We start from the raw sequence: 27,401 nt of genomic DNA on the forward strand, positions 1-27,401 counted from the left end.
CCCTGTGTAAAAATAAGTTGATAGTAGACGTTTAATCAGAAAATAAACGTTCCATACAAGTCTTTGAAGTTACATGAATTTAGCACAATATTCTAGCCCAGGGAAGTCAAATAACTTAAAACAAATGCCTTGACTTCCCTCTCCCAAATCCACCTCAGACATCATAATAACCATGCCTCCCTTTTCCAACCAAGGGCAGATAAAAGGACCTCAGAACACCTTTTTTTATTTGACACTTGAGGATGACACTACTAATCGACCAGATTAGGCAGAAGGGATAAAACTCATTTGCTATTCCTATTTTTAAATTTCTACTTCAACATCTATAGATAAAGTTAGTGAGGACTTTTACTCAAAAATTTTCATCTACTCATTTTGTACATATTTATTGAGTTCCTTTTGTGTAGTGAAAACTTGACTTAGGTGCCTGGAATATTGAGGCATTTAGGATGAATTGACCTCAAAAAGCTTACAGACTGGTGGGAGAGATAGAAAATAAATTACTAATTACAGTATAGGATGCTAAGTGCTGAGTGAAGTATACTAAAGGTGCTGTGACGACACAGAGGAGAGATACCAGGCCCTTTCTGGAGAGAGAGTTTTGGAAGACTTTTAAAAAGAGATGGCCCTTGTCTGAGTCTTGAAGGACGAGCAGGACTTCATGAAAGTTAATGGAGGTTGTAGGAAAATGCATTTGAGAGAAAGAGAAGGGCATTTTGTAAGTTTATGAAGTTATAAACCATAACAGAAAATTCTGGGATGCAAAGAATTGGTAAGACTTGGAGGAGAGGCATTGAGACAAGTCTATAGAAGGAGTGGTTTAAGTCACAAAAGTTTTAAATGTTGAACCAAGGACAATATTAAGAAACTACAAGTTCCTCCATAATTTAACAAAATTCAGTTGTGTCCAGGATTTATACATAAGAATCAAACTTTTCCAATAGGTTTAAAACAATAGGTTATACATAAAACATATATATAATTATATAGACTATATATAATATAGATGTAGATATACACATAGACATAGATACAGATATATAGCTACCTTAATACTGATTTACAATATTAAAATGAAACCCCAATCTATTCCACTGATCTGCCTGCATGCCCTGATCATGCATGCAGATATACATTTATCCAGATTTACCTGTAATTTTTTCATTTTGTGGAGGATAGTGGTGCTGGTGTAACTCTATACTAATAATACAATTGACAGGAGCTTCAAGTCCCTCTTTAGTAGTTTTACACCAACCCCTTTACAGATTCTACATTGGGATTTTTACTCATTCTAAAGTAATTTAGGCTTCATGATGTAAACCAGAATAGAAGAAATATACCCTGTAATTATCCGTGTTATCATAGCTCTCTTGGAGTTAGGAACCAAATGATCTGGAGCTATTTCCCTGGCTAAGCCACTTAACGGTACTGAGCATCACTCTGTATTTTTTTAAATGAGGCTAGGAAAATGTCCTAGTAGAGCTGCTGTAAAGATTAAATAATCATGATTCTTAAGACAACACTTTATGAGCTCTCCTCTCAAAGTTGCACCTTTTTGTAAATTATAATTTCATCCTTACAGTTTCTCACATTAAAAACTTTGGATTTGCCCTTAACTTCTTTCCCTCTTTCTCTCACATTCCATGTCTGGTCAGTGAGCAAATCCTCTTGAGTCCATTTTCAAAATATACCTATAATCTCACCCTTCTCACCTTCTCTATTATTATCACTCTGATCCAAGCCAGTACCATCTCTCACCTGATAATTCAACAGCCTCCTTCCTCACACAGCAGCTAGAGTGGCCCCATTAACATGTACACTAGATGCATCTCTCATCTTTTCAAAATGCCCATCCTGCTCTGCACTAAAGCCCAAGTCTTCACCATGACCCACAAGGCTCTACCTGATCTGGCCTCCTGCTCTCATTGACCTTATCTCCCTAACTCTCTCTCTTGCTCCATCAGTTTCAATCATCTGGACCTTCTTGCTGTTTTGCAAACATGTCAAGGATGCTCCTTCTTCAGGGCCTTTACCCTGGCTATCTTCTTGGACTAGAAAACTCTTCCCCCAAACAACTACAAGACCAACCCCCCCTTACTTCATTTCTCCGCTTAAATGTCACCCAATCAATGAGGCTCTCCCTGGCTGATCTGTATAAAACAGCATTCCCCCCCACAAGTGGCCCTTTGTCCCCACTGTCCTGCTTTATTCCTCTCCCAGGCCTCCTCTCACTATATGTGATCACCTTCAGGGCAGTTCTACACTCCTTCCAAGCATGTGCCAGCCTCATACTCCCTGCACCCTTTGACGTTAGGCACAGACATAAGACTCGCCTTTGCCAGTGAGATGTGGCCTATGTCTCTTCCTGGTAGGAGCTTTAAAAGTCATTGCAGAATTCATCATGTTTCTCTTGAAGATCGTGGCATATGGGTCAAGGTGGAGCCTCTGTCCTAAATGCCTATGTAACTGTGAATTGCAAAGCCCTTCTGCTAACTTGCTTTAAATCTGTAGCATAAGTGAAAAATAAACTTTATTGGGTAAACCACAGAGATTTGAGCTTATTTTTTTTTTACTGCAGCACAACCTATACAATCCTAATTTATTACCTGAAACATATTTACTTTCTCATTGTCTGATTCTGTCATCAAAACATAAGTTTCATGAGGGCAGGACCTTCATATATTTTGTTCACAAAATTGTGACACATACTGCATACCCAATTGATTGAATAAATGAATTGGTTGAATAAATGAACATATGGATGTATGACGTCTTAATATGAGGCAAGCATTGTTCTAAGTGCTTTGAAGCTATTATTTGATTTCCACAGTACTACCCTATGAGATCCATTTTGCAGATAAGGGAACTAAGACAGAGAAGGACATAGTGCCTGGCACAGAGTAGAAAATCAGTAAATATTTCCTAAGAAGAGGGAATAGGAGTGATTAGTATTCAATTCTTTCACCAAATAACTGCTCAACTAACGACGGCTAAAGAATTTGGATAAATGTAGTATCAAAGAATCTAGTGATGAAACTTAAAAGATGACTAACTTCTACCCTCATTGTTCTCTAAAAATGTTGTATTATTAAAAAGATTTTTGAATTATTCTAGTAGACTATCTATTCACATTCAAATTAATATTCACCCATAATATTCAGAGCCTTTCTACATGGGTATGTATTTCATTTTTAGGCTAAGCTTATGACAGAGGCAGAATGAACAAGTTAAAAAAAAAATCAGTTGAGGTGTCAGGAAGGTAGAAACACCTGGATTTGAATTCCAGCTTGGAACATTACTAGACCTGTGACCATAGATAAGTGACCTTAATAGCTCTAAGTGTACATTTCTTCACTATAAAATAAAGATATTAATATCTATTAATAACATCACTGTGAGAAATAAATGAAATTATGTATATAAAGTGCTTAACAGAAAGTTGATCAATAAAGGGCAGTAAAAAGATAAATAAATAAATGTCAGTTCCTTCTCCCTGCCCTGGGCTGCTCTATGGCAGTGTTTCCTAAAATGTATTCTGGGAAACACTAATTCTGTGGAATTTAAATAGTTCTTACAAGAAAAGGTGTTTGCTACAATCATATATTTGGGGGATGTATAGCATTATTCCCAACTGCATGTGTTCTGCAGGTGCGCTGCTGGGGGGGTCCATCCCATTTACTAGCTGTGCACTATGGGCCACTTTCTTAACCTCTTGGTGACTCAATTTTGTCATCTGTAAAATGTAGATAATAATTTTAACTAACATTTAGGATGATTTTAGGTATTAAATGAGATCATCTACATATTAGATAACCATAGAATCTATCATCCAAACCAGGACATTTTTCCCAACATTTTATTTTGAAAAGTTGAAAGAACTTTTATCCACCATCATTCATATATATATATATATATATATATATATATAAACAAATGCTATAATTAACATTTTTCTAGATTTCTTATCATGTATATCCATTTATCTATCCTTCCCCCCGCCCCGGGACACTTTTGAGAGTGAAAGGAGATAATACTTATGCAAGAATAGAGAGGTAATATTGGGACTTTCCCAGACACACTTGGATATATGGTCTTTCTATGTATAATTTACCTAGGACAGTAATTGGCCATGGTAACCACACAATAAATGATAGATATTATAGTTTCTAGTTAAGTTCTGAAAATTCTGAGTTAAACAGAGACACATAGCATTTTGTCCTGCAGCGACAATCCTGAATAACTTTCTGATTACTCAATTCAGTAATTGTCTGAGATTGCCTCCATATGACTGCAACTTTTATTTTATAGCAACTTAAAGATTACATGATATTTAGTGGTCACCATGGCATCTTTTCTCCACCCCTGCAACCTTGAGAAAATTAATAAAACCTAAAGGCCATCTTGGCTAAGAGGCATAAAATGATATCTGCACAGTTCATCACATTGTAAAATAAACTCCACTTCTGTTTGCAAAGTTTCCTAACTGGCCACTCAGTAGTTGCCCCACTCAAATTCAGCTTCCAGAATCCAGACACTTGTTTGATTGTTTGCAGCTGAGTGGTTTTTCGGGAGGATTAAAGAATGGGTTCACTAGCTGGGTTTGTAGACATCAGCCAATTTGGCCAAGGAGAGATATGCTTACAAATCAGTGTGTTGTAGAAAAAAACAACAAAAGTAATAATAAAATGCAAATACTGTGTGTTAAGAACTTAACATATGCCAAATAATGTGTTCGGCACTCCACATGGAGGATCTCTGGACTTGACATCTAAAACCGGGTTTATGTCTCTTCCCTTACAATCTGTGATTATGAGATTTTTACTACGTCGCTTAACCAGCTCATTTATAAAATCTGGACAAGAATACCTGACCACCCTGCTTCTCGGGATTGGTGGAAGGATCAAATATGATACTGCAGATAAATGTTCTCTGTCAACCACACATTGCTATACAGAATATATTACTGTCTGTTGGCTATTAGTTCTCTACGAGTACCCAGAGTCTATGGAGTCTACTAGCTCAGTAATAGATGCTAATAAAAAATATTAAATTTGTAAGTCCTGGGAAATTTTTACCTAGGAAGGGAAAAAATATGTTTCATTATCATAATAAAAATATAATAAATATATAATAATATAATAAAGAAACACACTTTTCCCACAACATGTAGCACTTATGACATATCAGCTTGAGGTTTTAGGACCTTGGGTAAGTCCTATGCTCCCTCAATTCTTCATCTTTAAAGTGGGGATACTGTCACCCACAATAGAGGGTTGTTATGAGAATTAAATAAGACAGGATATGTAAATGCAAATTATGAAACTGAAAGCATTACTCAGATATGGCATAATTATTCTTTGTATGTACCTGAATAGTCACAGTTTCTGTAATGTAGATAATTTAGACTCTAGAACTTGTTATAATTAGCACTTAAGAAGCTCCCAGAATGGATCTATTTTACATTCCATTCAAGAAGGCATTTCACTTAATTTTTAATAATCTGCAGCATTTCTAGACAAATCTAAGCTGGGCTACAAAGAAATATAGTATATCATAAAATGATCTGCAAATGTACATTAAATATTTCAAAAACCTCCCAAAGTAATGTTTGTAGCCTGATCCCATTTAACATTACTAAGTGACACCAGTTAGAAATATCCCGCATCCCACACAGGGTGTGTAAAATTCTACTGGCTGAGAGATCGTGTTTGCAGGATAAATTAAATATGAGACATAGTGATGTTGTCTTGTGTCCCCACCCAATATGTTGTTTTAAGTTTATGAAATATGCTCTCAGCAGAAATCCATCCTGCAATGCAAAATTAGCTTCTGGCCTGTGACTCTGCAGGCCTTTGCTAATAAATACCTTTATAGTCGTCTTGTACTGAAATTATAACTCGTAAAAAAGAAAGAGAGAGGGAAGTTGGGAAAGAAGAGAGAAATAGAACAGATAAAAGCTGTAAGAGTTTTTGGCGTATAAATTTAAAATATCCTCTGAATGTATTTCCTTCTTTAGTCTCTTATTTCTGCTCCAGAAGGGGTCTGACATGGCAGAAAGAATGCAACTTTCGGCACTAGAGTTTTGAGGGTTTGAATCCCACCTTCATCTCTTAACCTTGAGGTCATCTGTTTAACTCCCCACCCCCAGTCTTATCTATACAATGGGTTTTGTGACTGTTCTTCCTTGCTAAGAAGCTCAAGGTTAAGTCATGAGAGATCCAGGCTACAGTCAGCAGTGAATGAATATTGATGAATGAATATCAGTTACCTTCTACTTCTCTCCTTTTTCACTTAGTCATTAGCTCATTCATTCATTCTTCTTATATAATGTAAACAAAGTACAATACTTGGGGACACAAATACTAATTTTGTTATTTACTACTTGTACGAATTGCCTCTGAACTTCAAACTCTTCATCTGTAACACTGAGTTCCACGGAAGTGCCTCTGAGCTGCCCTAGGGATAAGGGTAGGGTGACTGAAGGAGGATGGACACATGGCAAAGTTCAAAGCTCCTACTCTCTACCCTCAACCACAGATAGCAGCTCTACATTTATCCTCTTATATAGGTTGAGATTTCCTGCAAGATATTCTTTTTAAGAAATAATACCATTGATATGAAATAAAAGAAAGAAAACCTTGGGACCAGCCAAATAGCTAATGATAGCTTTCCATTTCTGTTCTAATTTCCAATGATTCAAAGTATTCTTTGGAGGCTTAGTAAGTGTGCAATCCTAAAGACTCAGTTTTTCAGTGAGCTACAGAAACCATGGAGCTTAAAACAAGGTTCCTACTCTAAAGGAACTCACAGTCTCATAAAGAAGCTGACACATCTGCCCATGGACTGTTGAAAAATCATGAGACAATACAAGTGTCACTGTGGATGGTATAGTGGCAAGCTTTGGGGACTCAGAGATGGGAATGCACCCCAAGGCCTGGCATAGTAAGGGATTTAGGCTGGATGGGAAAGGGAAAGGACTGGGGTTGGTAGAAAGGAATGGGAAGGCCATATGCAGTGTGAATACAGCATAAGCAAATGTGCAGAGTGAGGAAAGAACATGAAAGGTATAGGAACCTCCAAGAAACAAGCCATTTCCTACTAGACAGAGATGAGTAGAGATGTTTTATAAGGGCTTGAATGACAAGCTGAGGCATTTGGGCTTTAGTTTATAATAATTAAATCCACTGGGAGTTGTTCTGAGTAGGACATGATTAAAAACCATGTTTCAGGAAGCTAAATCTAATGGTGTTGAGAAATTTGGGGTAGAACAACCAGGATTCCAGCCGAAGGATATTTTGATAATCCTCATCTGACTTTGCAGCATTCGGCATTCGCAGCATTTCATCTTTTCTTTGATACACTTTATTCACTCGTCTTACTGGAACAACTACGATTTCCTGGTTTTCCTTCTCCCTTATAAGCTGGTCTGGTTTGCTGGTTCCTCCTGTCTCTCCAGAGTCCCGACCACAGAATGCCTTGGGGCTCAGCCCTTGGACCTCTTCATTTTTCTATCTGCATTAACTCTCTTGATCATTTTATCCAGTCTGGTGACTTTTAATACCATCTATACGTTGATGAGGCCCAAACTTAAACCTCCCACCTGAACCTCATTCTGGAATTCCATATTGTTGTAAGCAACTGCCTACTTAACATTTCTAATAAGCATCTTAAACTTAAGTACTTCAAAATACTCCTCTTACAAAATGGAAAGTCCATTTTTTTAGCTGCTCAGGCCAAAACCTTGCAGTGATCCTTGAATATACTCCTTTTCTCACATCCCATGGCCGATCCATCAGCAAACTCTCTTGGGCCATACCTCCAGCAGGACCCTGGACATTTTTCCCAACCTCTACCACTCCTACTCTGGTTTAAGCCACCATAATTTTTCATGGAGATTACTACAATAGTCTCCTGTTTTGTTTTTACTTTTAACCTGCCCTTTTAAAGTCTATCTCAATCCAGCAGCCAGAGTAATTCTCTTCAAACATAAGTTAAATCATGTCTTTTCTCTCCTCAAAATGCTATTGGAGCATTTTGGCATAATGCTTTGGCATAAAAGCCAAAGTTCTTACAAAGGTCTTCGGACCCTTGTTTACTTGGTCCCTGTCTCGGCATCTCCTACTTCCTATCTTACTCATTCTCATCTCAGAGATTTGCTGTAAACTGCTCACTCTCCCTGGAATGTTCTTCCACCAGATATCCACATGATTTGTCCCTGACCCTTTTCAAGTCCTTATGCAAAGATTAGCTTCCCTTATTATCTACTTAAAGTTGTAGCCATCATTCCCCATATCCCCTATTGACTTCCCCAGCTTTATGTTTCTCCATGGCTCTTACTCTGCCAGTATATGCTGCTTCTTCTTCTTTTTTTAAGTTATTTATTTTATTTATTTTCTGACTTATACTAGAAAGTAGGCTTCATGAAGGCGGGATTGTGTCAGTTTTGTTTGCTCCTGTAATCCTGGTGTCTAGAACAATGACCACAGTAAGAACTCAACAAATACTTGTTTGGTGAATAAATATCTTTAAGCTGATAAAGATTTGACTATGGTGAAAACAGTAATTTGACAGAAAGAAAAGAAAAAGCCAAAAGGAAAGATAAATGAGGAAAAAATTAGAAGTTCTAAGTGACCTGCTGGAAATAAGTGAAAAACGGGAAAGACTGAGGTTGTCACCCTAGCAACTCATTGTCACTCATACTTCTTATTGTAGGTACATAAAACTACCATTCACGTTAGGTGTCCCCTTCTGTGAAAGTAAAAATTACTTAAAGGAAGAGAAGAAAGCCTCCCATATTCCAGAAAAGATCACCTTTCATAAGGCATATCCTCTGCATGAACTAAGGAAGATAAAAAGTAACTTGGCACTTCCTAATTTCAAAAAGTTTTGCATATGTTTTCAAGAGACAATTATCATCCCCATTGTTTGGGAAGCAAATAGATCTGAGTGCTAAATGACTTACTTAAAGATAACATAACCATTCCTTGAGCAAAAGGGAGCCTGAGCATTTTCCTGGTATTTTTGGTACCTAGGATAGTGCCTGGCATTTAGTGAGCACTTATTACATCCTTGGAGAATTGAGTAGGACTAAAATGCACAGAGAAAGTTAAGAATTCAGTCTAAATAACAACATCGAAATGCTCTGCCCTTCATTACTCTGGTGGTTTAACAGGTAAGCGTCATATTTTTTCAGGTGATGTCATATGCTACTCAATCTGTTGTTAACAAAGGGCTTTGGTAACACCTAAAATTTATGCTAAGTATAGTACAACAGGGAGAAATCAATTATAACATGTTCTATAAACATAAAAAGTACTTGATGAATTTGTATTTATTTATTTAAAAGCATGCAGTCTACTGCCCTCAAGAAACCTCCAGTTCAGTTGGGAAGGCAAGAACTGCATACCAAGGAAAAAGTATTTAAAAATCCAATACATTATCTAAACAAATTATTTAAAAGATGAGAGAGACGATAAGTTTAGGTAAAAAATAAATCAGTCCCCTTTGGGGAAATAAAATGGAGGAAGTTAGGAACTGATAAAGTGGCAGATGGGGATGAGGAGGGTAAAGGAAAAGAACATTCTAGATGGGAGGATCATCAAGAAAGGGTATTCCAGAATACATCACAAACAATATAAGGAAAAAATATGACTCTTCCCCAATTCTAGAGGAAGGCACAATTTCCCAGAAGACACAATGGCCAGCACTTACTTGAGAAACAGCCTCTGGATCCTCAAGTCTTGCCAGTCCCCTAGGAGAATAGACGGCAGTCAACTCAGTTTTAACTTCTCCATGTTACAGGGAAGAGCCAGAGCCAGAGAGGCAGAGAGGAAGCAGCTCTCTGAAAGCCCTCGTGTACACTAAAGGAAAGAAAATCATTGAGGAGGGAGAAAAGGAGAGCTGAATAACTCTAAATCTTGACGTTCCTCAGCAAAGCACCTTGCTTTAATACAAATTAAATCTTCACAAGTTATACATATTTAATTTACTGATTCCAAGATGAGTCAGGAGAGGAAAACAATAGTTGTGAACCTTTCAGTGGTAGAGAGAGATGCTTTCTAAAGTTTCCCAAAGCCTGTCCGAGGTCAGACTCATCCTGAGTTTGCAGGAATGCAAAGGATTTGTATTCAGAGATATGGCTTGATGAGACCAGAGTAATCAAAATTCTTGTGTAGTAGATGTCACTAATCAATAAGAGGGGATATAAAAAGTCACACTCCTCCCTCCCTGTGCCAGGAAGGAGGATGGCAGTCCATTTCCGGATGTATGCCACAGCCGGCAGAGTGACTCATCCTGGGCCAAAATACCACTGGGACATGAGGGGAAAAGGAAGAAATGAACACTGTGACAGGCCAAGAAAGCAGTGGCTACCACAGTCAATCTGAAACAAGCCTTTTCTAACAGCTACAATGATAAGGGTTTTGCTGAATCAGAGGCCCTTTGAGCTGAAAGGGGCTTCAGTCCAAACCTGTCACTTTACGGACGAGTGTACTGGGTCCCAGGAGAGGATATGACTGATCCCAAGTGAGAAAGCAAGTGAGGGGCAGAGCTCAACTTAGAGCCAAAATCCCCAGAATGGGTCTTCTGTACCACACATTACATACTTCATAACAATTGCGCTAACGATGAAAACATCCTAACCAGCTGTAGTCCAAAAACCATTTACATGTTGGTTGTTGGAATATAAACTACTGCCTTTATAGAAATCATGGTGTGTGATGACAGTTTGTGGAGCATTGATGGGTATTTAAAGGGACTGGAGCTGGGCATGAAGGGTTATGATGATAGTTTCTAGGTTAGCCTCAGAGGTTTCCTAATTCATAGTCTATTGGAAGAATAGTTCTACAAATAAAATCTCATTACCATCAAACCCCTTCCATCACATTTCTATGGGATGATGCAGTTGGAATACTGGTGCAGGAGGCAGGCATGTACATCATACCCTGAGAGCAATGCCAACCACTCTTCCCAGAGTATCTTGGGAGACTGAGGCTCTGGTTGGAAGAAGGGTAGAGAAGACAGCCATGTGTTCTAGCAACATGTTGAACCCCACATCAATAGGAAAGGCAAGTCTGTCAGGCCCTAGCTGTCCTGATAAGAGGGTAAAAGAGAAGCCCACCAAGGGGAAGAGCCTGGCTATGCCAAGTTCCTATCCAGATGTAGGCTTTATTAGTAAGTCTGGTTCTCCAAAGCCAAGTGTTTGACAGCGCATGAGTTTTGCACTGAGCTGCATTCTTTCACATAGTCCAACTTAGAAACGAAAGCTAGTTTGTCAAATGGCTGGGAAGAGTTGGGTCTAATGTTACTATCAACAACAATAAAAAATAAAAATAGCTAGATTATTTACCTCTTATATGTTAGGCAGTATACTAACCATTTAATATATGTTATAAATAGTCTTTACAACACATTTTATGTCGATGATATTATCCCCATTTTATAGAAGATGAACCTGAGGCTCAAGGGAATGCAACAACTTATTCAACATAGCTATTAAATAAGAGATCTAGGATTCTAACTCAGGACCATCCGACTCCAAAGTCTAGTCATCCAAACACGCCATAAAGTAAAGCCACTCAGGCCATATTGGATTCTACCAGCCAAATGTCATTAGCCTCGGGTGTCACTGAGATGCGATGTGGGAAGGTTAGGATGTGACGTACTTTCATTCATCAAATATTTATCAAGTGACTGGCTATAAGGACCCACACATTGTGGGAGGTGCTAGAACAATAAGATAGGCAACGGCCCTGCCCTCATAAAGTTTCAAAATCTTATCTTTGCCAAATGTATTCTCCTAAAGTCATTGCTCTTTGTTATCCTGTATTTACAGAGGAAGAATCTGAGGCTTAGAGAGTTTAAGAAAATCGACCAGAGTATCACAACCAAGAAGTGGTGGAGTATGATTCAGAGCCAGGTTCATCTGATTTTGAGTCCATGCTTTTCCTCTCACATCCCATTCCCATTCTGGAAGCTGAATCTTAGTGGTCATAAAAGCACCAGGTCATATTTCATGGAGGAGCAGAGTGCATGAGGGAGTCTATTTTTAGCTACCAGAGGAAATGCCTCTCTAACTTCTAAACAGGCCCACTATTCAGGGAAGGTAAGGCAAGCACCAAACTACAGAACAGAAAGACAGACTCATCTTGGAGCAAAAGAGAAGAGGCAATAGAACAAGACTTCTTAGAGAAGAGGGGACACAAGATGGCAGCTAAAACCCACCTCTGAAGAAACAGTGAACACATCTCTGTTAAAAGGACAGTAGAGCTCTGTGTCAGAACCTCCCTACCCAGGAGCCTGCAAAAGGAATCTCCTTGATCCATTGTAGCCTCCGAACTCAAGGCACTAAACCTCTGAACCATGCGCTTGACTGCTAAGCACTGCTCTGTGGCTTCCAGTTTGTTTGAAACTGTGGTATTATTGTTGGTGTTACATCTTCCTGAGACTGGGGGCTCTGTCTTCCATTCCTCTGGCTCTCCATGAAGAGTAGTTTGCACAGAGTAAAGGGACATACTCACTAAATATTTGTTCACTGATTTATACACTGGTCTTTTCACAGATCAGTCAATATGTGGAGCCAGATTATGCTCTGAATAGAAATACAGAGGTGGCCCATCAGTGATTAGACTATAATGTTTCCCACTTATTTAAAGATTTATGGCAACATCATCTGTCTGAAACATAGCCACAATGCAGAACTTGGGAGGGGGAAAGTGTGGAAGAGAAAGAAAAACAACTCTCACCAAGGCCATGTGCTTTCTGCCCCGGAATGAACTGGAGTCAACCTCAGATTACCATAAAGGGTCAGAGGGCTTCAGGATTTTACATGTTTTTGTTCAGTACTATGGAAAAATTAGCATTGGTATTGGTTTCCCAGACACAAAGTTTAGTATCAGCAAATAAGAATAAGAAGTGGAAGAGGAGTGATCAATATTGGAATAGAGACAACAGAGAGCTGACAGCCTATCAGGTGGATAGGTGACAGAAATGGTAAAAATTACTTTGACCAAAAAATGCTAAAAATTATCACTTAAAGCTGAAGTCATTTAGTATTGGTACAACTAGTGTTCTGTTCCACTCAGTGATATCTGAGGCTATACCTTTGTACAGTGAATGTTAGAGTATTGAAGGATCGTAGAGACCTTGTCCAACCAGTTCATTATTTAAGTAATAAAAATGAAGGCCAGAGAAATAAGTATCTTGTCCAACATCATCCTGCTAGTTACTAAACTTCAATAAGCTTTTTGCACGAATACACTGCACTCTGGTATATATTTATATAAAGAGAAAGACACAGAAAATTTAAAAAGTAAAATTCCGTCTTTGCCCTCAGGGGCTCAGATTTGTTCAGCTGAGCACTGATACTGCTGTACAATCCCCTGGCTAACACTTCTCTGTCTCAGTGTGGATCCAGAAGGGACTGACACCGCAGCAAGGACAACACTACAAGGAAATGGAAAGGGGTCACGGAGATATCAACAAGGTCTAAATTCCTTGCAAAACCGATGTGATCCACATCTGCAGCATTTCACTAATCTAGGCTAGTATTTCTAACCTAAAGGAAGATAGGGTTAGCGGGGTTAATATGTTTCATGTATATTTAGTGATCCGTTACTCACTCCACATGACCATGAATTCTTTTTAAGTGCTCATGAACCACACATTTAATAATCCACTTTGGAATTCTGCTGGCAATTAATGTGACCTTATTTAAATTGTACTTTCCAGAATCTATTTTCTCTTCTGTAGAGAGAACTAATACAAAATGTGAATATGAGGGATTCACACAGCCATCAAAGGGTTAAGGAGGGCACCACCACCACCACCACCACCACCACCACCACCACCCCCCCCCACCACCACCACCCCCCCCAACAGCAAAAGTGAAGGGTACTGCCACCAATTGCCAGCAGGGGGCAGCAAATAGCAGTTGAGGATGGGAATTCAGGAAGAACCCTTGAATGAAGGATGGGTAGAGATTTGGGGTACCCAGAACACTGTAGTTATCTCAACACAGAGAATGAAAAAGAAAAACTAAGAAAATGGAAACAGAGTTTATATATGTACTCCAAACTCATAATTTAGGTAGTGGTGGAACTAGAAAAGTTATATTTATTGAACTCCATCTAAGAAGACAGAAAAATGTACCAGACACTGGAGGAACATTTTCACTGAAAGTAATTAGTCTTTGTATTAAAGTTAATGAGTATGAAGAATTGACTTTCTGTTATCCAGAAAACTCACTTTTCTGGAACACACCAATTGCCATGGTCACCATTTAAGTGAAGTTTTGCTCAACTAAGGTTCTATATATGTGTATGCAAGTATGTGTATGCCTGCATGATAGGGGAAGGAGGGGAGACGAAGGGAAAGAGACACACAGAGAGAGAGATGGTCTGCTCCAAACCTATTTTCCAAGTTTCTCCACAGTCTCCTTAAAAATATATTCTTCTTAACCTAAAGGTGTCCACACTTCATCTGAACTCTGAGATGAATTTCTTTAAAAAGTTTTATGTGATTCCATCCAGCTACTTTTTCAGCTACATCAGGATGAATAAAATAAAATTTTCCATTCTAAAAAAAGCCTGAAATGATTTTTTTTTCTCTCCACTCTTCTAACTTAACAAATAGTAGAGGCTAGGAAGTTCAAGGCTGGCAGAATCTTTGTGAACCTGGAAGAAGGAAATCCATGCCAAATATTCAGGAAGACAGTGGTTAAGTATTTTTAAAATTATGAAAACTTGAAATGATAGGTCTCCACACAGGAAGAACACTTCATTCTCAGGGTTGTGGGGACCTTTCAGAAAGTCAGTTCTGCTGAGATGTTCCATGGTTAGGGTGTCAGCTATTCCAGTAAAGCCAAAGTGCTGCTAAGAGAAAAAGACAGAGATGTTAAAAAGACAGAGATGTTAAAAACAAATACTTTTAGGGAGGATTTTCAGCTGTGGATTTGCTGTGATAAATTGCCTTCATTTGGTTTCCTGAAATTATGAAAGCAGAAGCATCCTGGTCATTAAAGATTTAGGGAGTTGTGGGAAAGGAGCAGAGGTGAAAGGGAATTAGAAATTGTTCAAAATAAATCCTCAATGTGCCCTTCCGTCTTGTCTCCCACCTCTTGCCAGGTCCTCTACGTTCTAACCACACTCCTTTTTCTTCCCAGACTGTCATAGCTTTCTTGTCTCCCAGATTTTGTTCTTGCATCAGTGTATAATGCTCCCGCCCCCAACATACAGCACTCTTTCTGGCAAACTCCAGAAACTCCTACTCATATTTCAAAGGCTACTCTGAATATCACCTTTTCTGGAAGAATTCCTTGATTTTTCTGAGCTAGAAATAATCACAGAACTCTACACTCACCTCTGTTATAATACCTAAAATAAGTTATTATAATTACCAGGATATGTTATCTCTTCATTTAACTGTAGCTTCTTTGATGTCAGGGACTCTGTTTCATGAACCTCTGTATCATCAGCATTGTATCATGTGGTGTGGCTCATAGCAGGTGCTTAATAGCTTGTGAAATTAATGAATAAGTGATGGTCTATTAATTACTTCATAGAAGTATACAACAATACACATTCTAACAACCAATAAGTCTAAAATATATTGGTAATATTGTGTATTTTAATATAATGAGAATTAATACTCAAGTATTCTGAGTAGACATCATTGCATCGCGAAGTACTGGATGGCTTTTCAAAGAAGATTCTGTTGTATTCTTGAAAATTTAGTATTCTAGGATTTAGAAGACTGATGTGACCACATCCAGCCAAAATAGAATATTTAGATATACATGAGGAGCATCACTAGAGAAGCAGGATGGAAACTCATTTGCAGAGATGGCCTCAAATCTATATGCATCTAATAAGATGAAGCTCTTATGTCGCCCAGACTCCCCTCTCTCTAGTTGAATTGATCAGTTCCTTCACAAGCCTTACTTACTTCCCTCTACCTTTGCACCTTCAATACTTTACTGCAGGGTTTCCCTGGTGGCGCTGTGGTTGAGAGTCCGCCTGCCGATGTATGAGACGCGGGTTCGTGCCCCGGTCCGGGAAGATCCCACATGCCGCGGAGCGGCTGGGCCCGTGAGCCATGGCCGCTGAGCCTGCGCGCCCGGAGCCTGTGCTCCGCAACGGGAGAGGCCACAGCAGTGAGAGGCCCGTGTACCGCAAAAAACAAACAAACAAACAAACAAAACTTTACCGCACTTACCAGTTTGCCTCTCTATCTCCTCTCCTAGACTTAATCTAGCACATATTGGGAGTACAATAAATATTTAATAAAGGAAAAATAAGTGGCTGGAGAAGAATCTGGGAAGGCAACAGTGTCTTCTGTATTCTCCGAGTTAGGAATCTAGGCAAAGGTTGTTATCATGATCTTTGAATAAAAGGTCAGTGAGTGGAACTTTGGCAAACTCTTTGAACATTTGTCAGCAAAGCTTTAAGATTCACCAGTAGTACATGATCTACCAATTGGAAAAGCTTGAACGCTCAATAGCTGTGTTAATGAAAACAGAGGCTTATCCAAAATAAACTGCCAGAACCAAATAGGGCAATAGGGTATTTCATCATAAAGGGTGAACTTGGGCAAGTCATTCACATCTCTGAGCCTCAGTGTTCTCACATATTAAGAAAGAGCTAATGATAGTAAATTTTCAAAAGGTTTATTGTGAATTAACTGAGATAACCCATGTAAAGTAAATAGCACAGGGTCTGAGCACTCAAGTACTAGCTAGCTTTATTGACAACAGCAACAAGAATAAACCTCAGCTCTGAGAATGACTATAATAACTGGCCTGCCTTAACAAAACAATGTACAGTTATTTCAGTTTGATAACCCTCAGTGATCTAATGCCAGTTGCCTGTAGAGTGTTTCCTTGGGATCTGCTGGACTTGAGGTGACTTTTCTATTTGTTTTGATTTTTTCCATTGACATGAACCAGGAGATTGAGACAGATCAAAGAGTTTCATGAGTCCTTTATTTTCTATCAAATGTGATTCCAAGTACCACCTTCTTTAACTCCTCCCACTGATAGAAGGCGGGAATCTTCACTAGCTGGCATTGTTTACTGGGCAGTACTTGGGAAAATAGTAGACAGTACACACGGAGGTTTTGTCTGCAGCTTACAGCTTGAGCCATTCTATAAAGACCTCTCAGCAAAAGAAAGGGCGCTATCCAGCCCTTTTCAAAACTTTCCTTGGGGCAAGGATTACGGACCCATAAACTGGATTTGGTTTTCAGGGACTATCACCTCCTATGGTAAAATTTTATTACAACTTCCCTTTAACTTACTTGCTTCAGATATTTTGAACTCAAAGAAACTAATTTCTCCTTAATCTATTTAAGGAAATAGACATACTGAAACGAGCCTAAACAAAGGCACCTCAAACAGGGAAAACAAGATACGTTCCACGTTTTTTCAGTGTAGTTATAAGCATATTATACAGAAAAAAAACCTGTCTAGCTGAATGTATCTGTTAAAATGGTATTCAAATGCATGTAGCAGAGATTGGATTATAGCAGTTTAACCAAATAGGGCTTGGTTTCTCTCCTATAATAAGAAGTATGAAGCAGGCAACATAATGCCCATGTGGCTCTTCAAGGATCTCCTCAAATATTCAGGCCCATTCTAGTATCTTGCTCCACCATCCATAGTATATGGCTTTTGTCCTCATTGTGCAAGATTTTTTCTCGCGACATTGTTTCTGTGTTCATGGCAAAAGCAGGGAAAGACAGGAAAGGAGTGAAGGCAAAGTTTCTTGCCATTTGAAATGGTCCCTTTCGGTCAGGAATAGAATTGCTTGCCCAGAAGCTGCTTGACCCCCCCTAGAATTTTGCTTGAATTTCATTGGCTGGAACAAGGTCATATAGTCTTGCCTAGCTGCACAGGATCAGGGGAGGTGAACATTTGTAAACAAACACATTAACACTCTTTACCAAAACAGAGTTCCAGTGACAAAATAGGAGGAAGAAGGGGTATAGTGAAATTAGATAGGCAGCTAATAGTACCTCACACACTTCAGAACAATAATAATCCATTTGTTCCTGAAGAAGGGAAAAATTATCACAGTATAAGAGCTACTCATCCAGTTTTCCTAGGATCTCCAATAACGCCAACCCTCGCTTCACGAAAGAATGTCTATGTGGTGCCTTTCCCTTATTTTGACATTCATAATGCTGCCCCTCTCCTCCTGGGAAGGCTTTCCCCCCAAGTTCTCCACTAAAATCTTTCTCACGCTTTATGAGCCAAATCAAAAGCAACTCTGAAGCCTCCTGCAAACACCCAACCCTGCTCCATTCACACGGTCAATCAGCATAAACGTTCCCATCCTCTCCAGTCGCTGCAGAAGAATATACTAACATGTTAGCTGCATCTGGGTTTTATTGTTCACAATTAATTATTAATAATAATTAATAATTATTAATAATAAATATTTATTGAGTGCTATGTTTAGTACTGTGTGCTTCATATGCATTATTTTATTTTACCTTCACAACAACACTTGGAGTAGTCTATTCTTATTTCCATTTTACTGATGAGTGGGGGACCTCAGTTTTGAGCCCAAGTTAAACTGACTCCAGTGTCTGAGCTCTTCATCACTCTATGATTCATAAGTGTCTCTCCTAAAATAATTAGCATCCTTTTTGAAGGTGAAGACTACTTCTTAAATTTGAATTTCTTCACTATATTCTTCATAACACTGAGCTTTGTTCTCTACAGAAGCTCAACTAATGTTTCATTTTACAGATAAACAAATTGAGAGTGAGGGAAGTTATTAGTCACAGAGCCTGGGCAAGGACCATGTTTTTTTCCCCCTACTCCCAGTCTACTTATTTTACACTACACCATAATGAACTATCCAACCTTTCAACAAATATTTATTAAGTACCTATCACCAGCCAGGCAGATGCTACTTTTTGCCTGGGTTGAGAGTCCTAGCCTGAAGGATTACAATCTTATTCACTGGGAGAAAACAAAACAAGATCCTGGAAAGGATGAGATGAAACGTTTTCATCTTTCAGCTTGAGGCTGTGTGAAATTGTTACTAGTTTGGGGTCCAAGGGAATGCTGGGATGAAATTCATCAACTTTGAAGTCATTTATCATTTTGTGGGTTTTTCTGCCCCTGGTTTCTCCTCTGCTCCCTATAGACTGTTTCTGTTGTCATAACAGCAAAGCAGCTCTACAGAAGACATATCTGGAAATCCTCCACTTTTGCTCTCCTGGATACTGAGTCACACCACCTCTCCCCCCAGCCTCTGGATAAGAGGACCTCACAAGACTTTGGGCATGTCAGAATTGTCATTATTTGCTATGCAACTTTATTTCCAGGCTCTGCAGCCTTTGAAACCCTTTGCAGAAAGAACTTCAGACAACTCAAGCTTTTATGCCAATGAAAGTGTAAAGAGAAGCCTTTGCTCCTTGCCTTTGGGTAAGCCAAGCTCTCCATCCCCTCTGACATCCCAGAGTGCCCCACCAGAGGGTAGCTTGCATTGAAATCCATCTGTAAAAACTCTTCACCGCAGGGGATCTTGCTGACATTGAAGTAGGCATTGAGATTATCTATTTCTTCAGATCTGAATTAAATGTCCAGGTATACCGATGCCTCAGTGAGAAGGGAGGAGGAGAAAGTCAGCATGGCCAGTGGTTGCTTGTGGCTCCCATCAAACTCCCTACAGAGAAAAGGACAACCTGGCCAGGTGTGCTAAATCATTATGAACATGGCCTCCAAAACTCCTGTTGTGGCCATTACATAAGTGATAAAAATACACTTCCTACCTCTAAAGCATGGACAAACTCTTTACTTCTTTTTCCTGGTCCTTTTTTAGAGAAGCTGAGGTGATAAAAATGCACACTTATTGAATTATACATGCTTCTAGAAACACGTTTTAACAGAAATTCTCTTTGAATCTTCATGTCCACTTTTGAGAATACAGGGGGATTTACGCAAGGCCAACGAAGATGATTTCTTTCAAAAGATCTGGCTTAATTTTGCATTCACGGTGAGGGAGAGAGGATAAATAAGATGTCTAAAGAGGAGAAGCTATGTGTACCCTTAGAAGATGCCTTTGGTACCTCTTTTCACATACCCTGGCTCACCCCTGATTTCAGCTGCAGCTGTTGTGAGCAATTTCCAGAGAGCTGAGACTCAACCTCCCTCTGCAAGCATCCTTTTCAGCTCTGCCTGACAACCTTCTCTGAGGCCACAGGAGTCCATTCTACTGGAACTGCAGCCTAGAAATACAGGAATTATCCCTCTGGGGGTAACATTTAAGCAAGAGAGGCAGGAGCTGGTGGATAAAAACATGTACCAGCCTCTTTCCTTCAGATGGACAATTCTGAGGGACATTCTCAGACCTCTCAGCTGCCCTGGCATCTTCCTGAATAACTTACCCTGACTTCGGCCTTTTTTCCTTCCCTGTCTCTCTCTTCCAGATTCTTCATTCCTGCTTCCTGCGACTACCTCCTAGGCTCATAACTCCCTGTCTTAAGTTTTTTTTTTCAAAAGAATCCAAATATAGATACTACCTATAATCATAACAACTGGTCAGTAGATTTAGATCAGTCATCTGGATAAACTTAGTACAGGAGAAAAGAAAAACAAGTCATACTCATTATTTGACAGTATATAGGTTTAGAAAAAAAAGTTTGATTAATTTTCCAGTCATGTTAACAGCACTTGAAAACAAACTATAGGTGTTGTTATACTTTAAACAACTAGTCTAGCTTAACAAAGGATTACGTAAAATGTATTAGCATGAAGATTGCATGTACTAAGCCTCCCTGGCTCCTTTCTACTCTTACCCTTTCTAACATAGACCTTTCTGCCAGGCATAATGTCCTCCAATTTGGTGGCCAGGCAATAACAAAATCATGTATCCTGAAATTTAACTGATTTCCATATGTAGACATGTTCTAGACTATCAGGGTATTTGTAATTCCAACAAAAATTGCAGTAGGCCTCACTTTGCCATAATCAGGCCTTTGTCACATGCTGGTTCATGGTTTAGGACTCAGATTCAGATGCAACCTTTCTGACAACATGTAATAACAGACTGGTTAAGTGCAGTTCAGCTGCACATCCATGATTATCCTCATCTAATCCTGACACGGTACAGAAATATTGTGATTGTCCTATTTGTCTTATTTTGTTGAGTCAGAATAAATTGAACATGGAATAAATCAAAAATCTGTCACTAAGGTCTTGGTTTTCCCTAGTTCCTCCCCTCTATGTCCACCTGTAAATGACATTCCATAACATTTAACACAACTTTTAATAATTTTATTTGCTTTTCCTACATAACTAGATGTGTGTTGAGGGACAACATGCTTCATTTGGAGCTGGTGCTCAGTCAGTGGACGCTGAATGATAATTTAATCCATTAAATAGTCAATAAGCCAAAATAGAGGGAGAGTCTACTTGAAGACTTGTGAAATCCCAACTAAGTTCTGAACAACAAAAAGAGTCGAAATTGTTGTATTTCTCATCCTCAGAGTAGGAGACAAAGTCCCCAGAACTGGGGAAGTTTCTCAGTTAAAGCCCCATTTCCTCCTGTCCAGAGCTGCAAATATGTGTTCTCATCAAGTCCCAGAGTCAGCTCCCAGGCTGCTGAGTGATCCCACCCCTGGCCCTCGGAGCCTGTCTGTCTGGGACCAAGAGTTAAGTTAAATGAAGCCAATTGGCAATCCAGTCTGCTACCAGCATTAACAGCTTTGTTCTGTCAAAATGGTTCCTCTGCTTATTTCTACTGAAGATTTATTTCCTTAAGATTTTGCCAGTCTGGCCAAATTTGCTGAGCTGGGAAATGCTTGGAAAAGACGGAAGGAATGTTTTAACTCTGCCGTTGTTGAATTTTGTCTCCACTTAGAGAATCCAGTGGTACACCCCAAAGTGCAATGTGTTCACGAGCTTCTTGTAGCCACAGTGTAAAGTCTGCTCTTGTGATCAAGCTACCAATTCCCAAGCAGGATTGCAAGGGCCAAACAGCTCACAAATCATGACGTTTCATTTTCTCGCTGTAACTTAGTGCTCGCCATAGCTCAGAGCTGAATGAACTTTGCATGGCTTATTTCACATGATCTTCAAAACAATCCCATAAATTTGCTCTATTCTTATTACCTCCCTTTAGGAAACTCAGCTGACAGAAATTAAGGGATTTTCCCCCAGATAATACAGTTAGAAAGAGGTGACAATAAAGCTGGGATATTTATGAGGTTTGGGTGTCTGGTTTAAGGTGGGTCTTTTGATCGGATTGGGTAAGGATTATGACATAATATTATACTTTAGGATTGGTAGATACAGCAAAGCAAGAATTTCAAGGCAAGGGTTTCAAAAAGTCTTGGAGAATAAATAATTATTTTATGCTTCCATACTCTTAGAAGAATAAAGTCATGTTAAGGTAGAACAGGGAAGTGTGTGGAAGTGAATGGTTTGGGTTCTCATCAATGCCAGACAATTGGTCTTAACTTATTATTTGGAAAATATGGTTACTGGGTTTATCCTCAAAGGATCAAAGAGTATACGGAGGTAGACATTTCCCAGGCTGAAGTCCCATCAAGTGAAAATTAGCCACTTGTGATTAGAATCTGTTTGAGTAATAGCTTCCAAGTTCACACCTACTACTCTGCCTAAACTTACCTATGAACCTCCAGTATGAAGATCCTTCAAAGGAGAAAAATCTCTCCTAGACTTAGAGATTGAGAAGGAGTAGACTCCTGAGGAGAAGGAAGAATACATTCTGTGCATTCAATCCATTCTACTCACTGAAGATTCCCAGACCCTAGAACTGTGCCTGCCATGTAAGATGTACTCAAAGAAGATTTGTTGACTTCATGTTGAATGAACGGTAAGATGATGATAATAGTAAAAGTTGATACTAATATTTAATGAATGCTTACTCCATAGCAGCTATCAAGTTAAACATTGATATAGATTATTATATCCACTTCATGCAGCCACCCCAAGAGATGGGTACTATTTAGTTCCTATTTTCCAGAGGACAAGATAAAGTTAAAGACAAAATTAAGATACCCAAAGCCCACAAACAAAAACTCAAAGCCAGGATTGGAACCTAAGTTCTAACTGTAGAGTTGAGAATACTGAGGCCGGCATCTTACTTGCCATGCTATGAAAAGAAGAAAGCGAAAGCATATGAGATTATGAGCTGGGAAAAAGAAAATTACGGAGTGGAGACCTGACTCTAGAATTTCTATAAGTGTTCGGAGTGTGTGTATATTCCCAGCCTTGCTGTTTCTATCATAACATTTTTTTTTTTAGGTTTCCTTCATACTTTGTACAAACTTTTATTGTTATGACAAACATAACAGTGCAAGGCAATTTCTGTTTCATGAGGTCCTTCCTACTGGGGCATCAACTCTGAGGGAAGGAATTTATCTCTGTATTCCTAGGACCTGGCACAATACTGGGCACAGATTTAACACTCAACAGACATGTCTGTTGAATAAATATGTCTCTCTCATATTAAATAGCAATAAACACTTTAAATGCTTTTTTGGGGGGCTTGAAAGAGTCTAATACATAATACTGTAACTCTTTCCCACCCACGTTCTGAACATATTGAGAAATAAGACAGAATAATAAAACAGATAGGCACCAACATATCATCTTTATAATTGAGAAAGCTGATTTCAGAGAATGTAGCTTATACCTATTGGTGGGTAGGTTATGAGGCTCCAAAATTATCAGACATCTATACAGTCATAGAGCGTTCTGACAAGTTGTAGGTTTCTGCAGGTAGGAACAGAGTCTTTTTCATTAAACTCATGCCCTCTGCAAGCAAGTGGGTTCCCCAGAAGAAAACAGAGAGAAAAGGACTGAATTATTCAAAAACACCCATCAGATTAGGTCTCTCCTCAGTCCTGGGAAGGAGTCAGGGTGAAGCTCCATCCATGTGAAGGAAAACATGAGGAAAACGGTATCTGTGCTTTCTCCTAACTGTGTTCCGAGACAACAAAGATAGAGAGCATCTTGAGAGTGCAATAAACTGTGAAATGACTCTGATACACCATAAGAAAATCAAAGAAAGGGTGACAAGTTTCTGAAGAAAAAGGAAAGAGATATAGCTATTGAAGTCCTGAAAGTTTGAGGAGGGAAGCAAATGACAATACAGGGAGCCTGCAGAAATGAGGATGAACTCTTCCACTGACAGAATATCTACTTATTTTCCTAATGAGGCTGACATTAAAGAATTACTCTTTCAGGTTTTATATAAAATACATAGAGGATGTCAAATCTGCTCCCTCACCATCATATTCTCCCAAGGTTAGAGAGAGGTTTTTATTCAACCTATGGTAGGTGCTGGACTGTATTCTTGAAGGACTACAAGAACCAAATAATCCATCAATCAATCCATCATTTACAAGGCCAACCTTGCTTGTGATACAAATGGTTGCAGATTAGCTCAGAGCTGGTATTTTCTCGCAGGAGTTGCTATACAAAAATTTTGACCACCATGGAAGATGAGTCCCGCAGGTTTTCACAGCAGTGGCTTCAGTTTGGGAAAAGCACTGGTACCATTTACTGGCATTTCAGCAAATAAATGAGTAAAGGAGGAAAAAGCAATTTTATTTTTAGTTAGAAAATCCTAAAACCAGCATCACAGGGAGACTTAAAATTCAACTGTTTCCCTTACTGGAAACTGTCTCTTAAATAATGCAAAGAGAAAGCTGCATGTACATCCTCAAAGAGTGAGTGTTATGAAAAGGCAAAAAGCAGGCCAACAAGATCTAGGAAAAACCCAGTGCGGCTCTGGGACACGCCCAGGCTATGGGGTGGGCTCTGCCTGGGCAGGAGGTTGTGCAAATAAGGGGACCCCAGTGCTCAGGCCAGGAAGCATTCCTATCACTTCAAGGTACAAAAGATGCATGAGAGGACCAGATTCTGAACACATTGGCCTTTGTTCTTAGGGTCTGTTTCTTTGTTCAGAGATTGGAATAACACTTTGAGAAGTGAGACATAAGAAGTCAGCCTAAGAGGGGAAAAAGGAATGTGGATTTGGAAAACTCAAGATATAAATTCTAAATCTTCACTGATTGTCTGTTTGAACTCGGACAAACTCCTTAACCTCTTTGGGCCTCAGTTCACAAATTCATAAAATGGGAATACTAGCTCCTGCCATGCAGGACCATTGAGATGAACAAGTGAGGTAATGATGTGGCAGCATTTTGCACAGTGGAAGGTGTAATAAGACTGTCCACGGTCAGTGTTCAGGGAAGCCTAACAAGGCAACTGCCTAGGAAACCACCTGAATATAGATCTGAAGTCACCACCAGGTCTGCCTTTGACAATAGGGGAAGTTGCTGAGCTTTGATCTGGACCTTCCTTTCTTTCCCTTCTTGTGACCTACTCATTTGTCTCAGCATTTCTATACCACCTTTCTTTCAGGATCTAGTGCCCCTACAGTTTCCCCTTAGCATTTGCCTTGGGTGATAGCATCTTAACTAATTGAGTGAGTAGATTTCCCTTCTTCTTTTCCTCCCTTAATCAAACTTAACTGTTTGTTGTCCCATTGCCTCAAGACCTTTGTCTTCTGTTAGGGAGGGGGGATGGAAGACATACTGAGCAAGCTACTCACTAAACCAGACACTGTATAAACACTATCTAATACAAGTGTTCTCAAAGTGTGATCCCTGGACCAGCAGTGTCAACACCTCCTGGGAACTTGTAAGAAATGCAAGTTCTCAGGCCCCATTTCTGACCAGAAGAATCAAAAACTCTGGAATGGGATCGGCACTCTGTGTTTTAACAAGTCTTCAAGGTGATTCTGTGAACGCTCAAGTTTGAAAACCATCAATCTAAGGCAACTCTCCCAACAACCCAGCCAGATAAGCATGATTAACATTATACAGGTAAGGAAACTGAGTTTAAGAGGTTAAGCAGCTTGCCTGAGGTCACCCTGCTTATAAATAGCAAGGCTAGGATTCAAATTCAAGCCAGTCTGGCCACAGAGCCTGGCTCAAGTCCATGCCACCTCCCACAATACCATAACAATCATGACTGAAAACCGGCATCCTATTGCCCAGGGATAATAGTTGTATCCCAACAGCCACCTGGTATAAGGGCTAGAACACAGGGTGTGAATCACTAGGACAAACATTCAAACCCTGACCATGCCTTTCCTAGCTCTGTGACTGTGGGGATTCGTTCAACATCTGAGCCTTATTTTCTTCATCTGTGTAGCTTTAACTTGATTTTATTTTCACACATTTCTCTTGTCATTTATGGGAGAGCGCATGACACCGGGGCACGCCTGCAGATAAACTTTTTGTGTTTTGAAGCTCTTTAGAGGCATTCAAGTTCTATTGTCCAAGAAGAGGAGCATAATCAGCTGTTGCATGTAAGGGAAAAGGGGGAAAATCTATAAAATAGATGTGTTACCCAACCCCCATAGCCAGTTACAAACAAATTCAGCTCCTTAAGGATCTGAGCTCAACTGGAGACAACAAGATCGCTTATCCAAGATAAGAGGAAGTGGAATGAACACTTTTGTGTTTAGAAACTGAAAAGGAAAATAACCTAACCATTAGCTGTTGTAAAAAAAAAAAAAAGTGTTCAAGTCTGCAGTGGACAGAGACTAGAATGGGGTCTGACTTGGTATTTCCCACATGGCTGGAACTATGAAGCTTGACCCCTGCCAAGGACAGATGGACTCAAGGACTTAGAGTTGTCACCTTGGGAAAATAAGCACAGATACTTTTTTCTTAGCTCAGGTCTAAATGGAAGAAATGTAATCTTTCTCATTCAGTGGATCCCAATTTCCTCATCTGTAAAATAGGGATGAAATAAAATAATGTTTTTAAGATCACATTGAGAAAAATAACCTTTATAAATTCAACATCATTGCCAATTCCAATTCATTTTTATTGGCTACCTAGACAGCTGTGTTGAGAAGGCTTCTGAAGTTCATTGTCATAGTTGATTAGTGATAAATACCATGGACATGGTAGAATTGGGTAGGGGGTTGACTTTAAGATAAAATCCAAACTCCTTAACATGGTTTGAAATAAAGTTCTTCGTGATTTGGCTGCTGTTGACCTCTCCAGGCTCATTTCTCCTCTCAATTGTTCAATTCATCCTTGACCATGCAGTGTATAATGTTCATTGCCTCACAGGTGGCGTTACAATACTGTTTCTTCGGTCTGGCATGTTCTTGCTCTCTCCCTCTTCTTCTACCAACCTTCACCACATTCTTGCTCACCACGTACATACTGGCGTACACACACATGCACGTCCCATGTTTTGCATGGCCAGTACCAAGGTTATATTCTCCTGCGATATGCTCCTTAGCACCCCATCATAGCCCCAAGGTGTGATTATCTGCTTGCCGGTCTTTCTCTTTCTCTGAGCTACGATCTCTTGTGGTCACTGATTGTGTGTGTGC

At 39.4% G+C, this 27,401-nt stretch overlaps 1 pseudogene; it reads right to left on the bottom strand.

Annotated features, from left to right (window-relative positions):
• Positions 1–12,512, bottom strand: part of LOC132526474 (hypoxia-inducible factor 1-alpha inhibitor-like) — a 126,169-nt pseudogene extending 113,657 nt beyond the window's left edge.
• Positions 12,513–27,401: the final 14,889 nt, after the last annotated feature.

Source organism: Lagenorhynchus albirostris, chromosome 9, assembly GCF_949774975.1.
Source record: "Lagenorhynchus albirostris chromosome 9, mLagAlb1.1, whole genome shotgun sequence".
Classification (NCBI taxonomy): Eukaryota; Metazoa; Chordata; class Mammalia; order Artiodactyla; family Delphinidae; genus Lagenorhynchus; species Lagenorhynchus albirostris.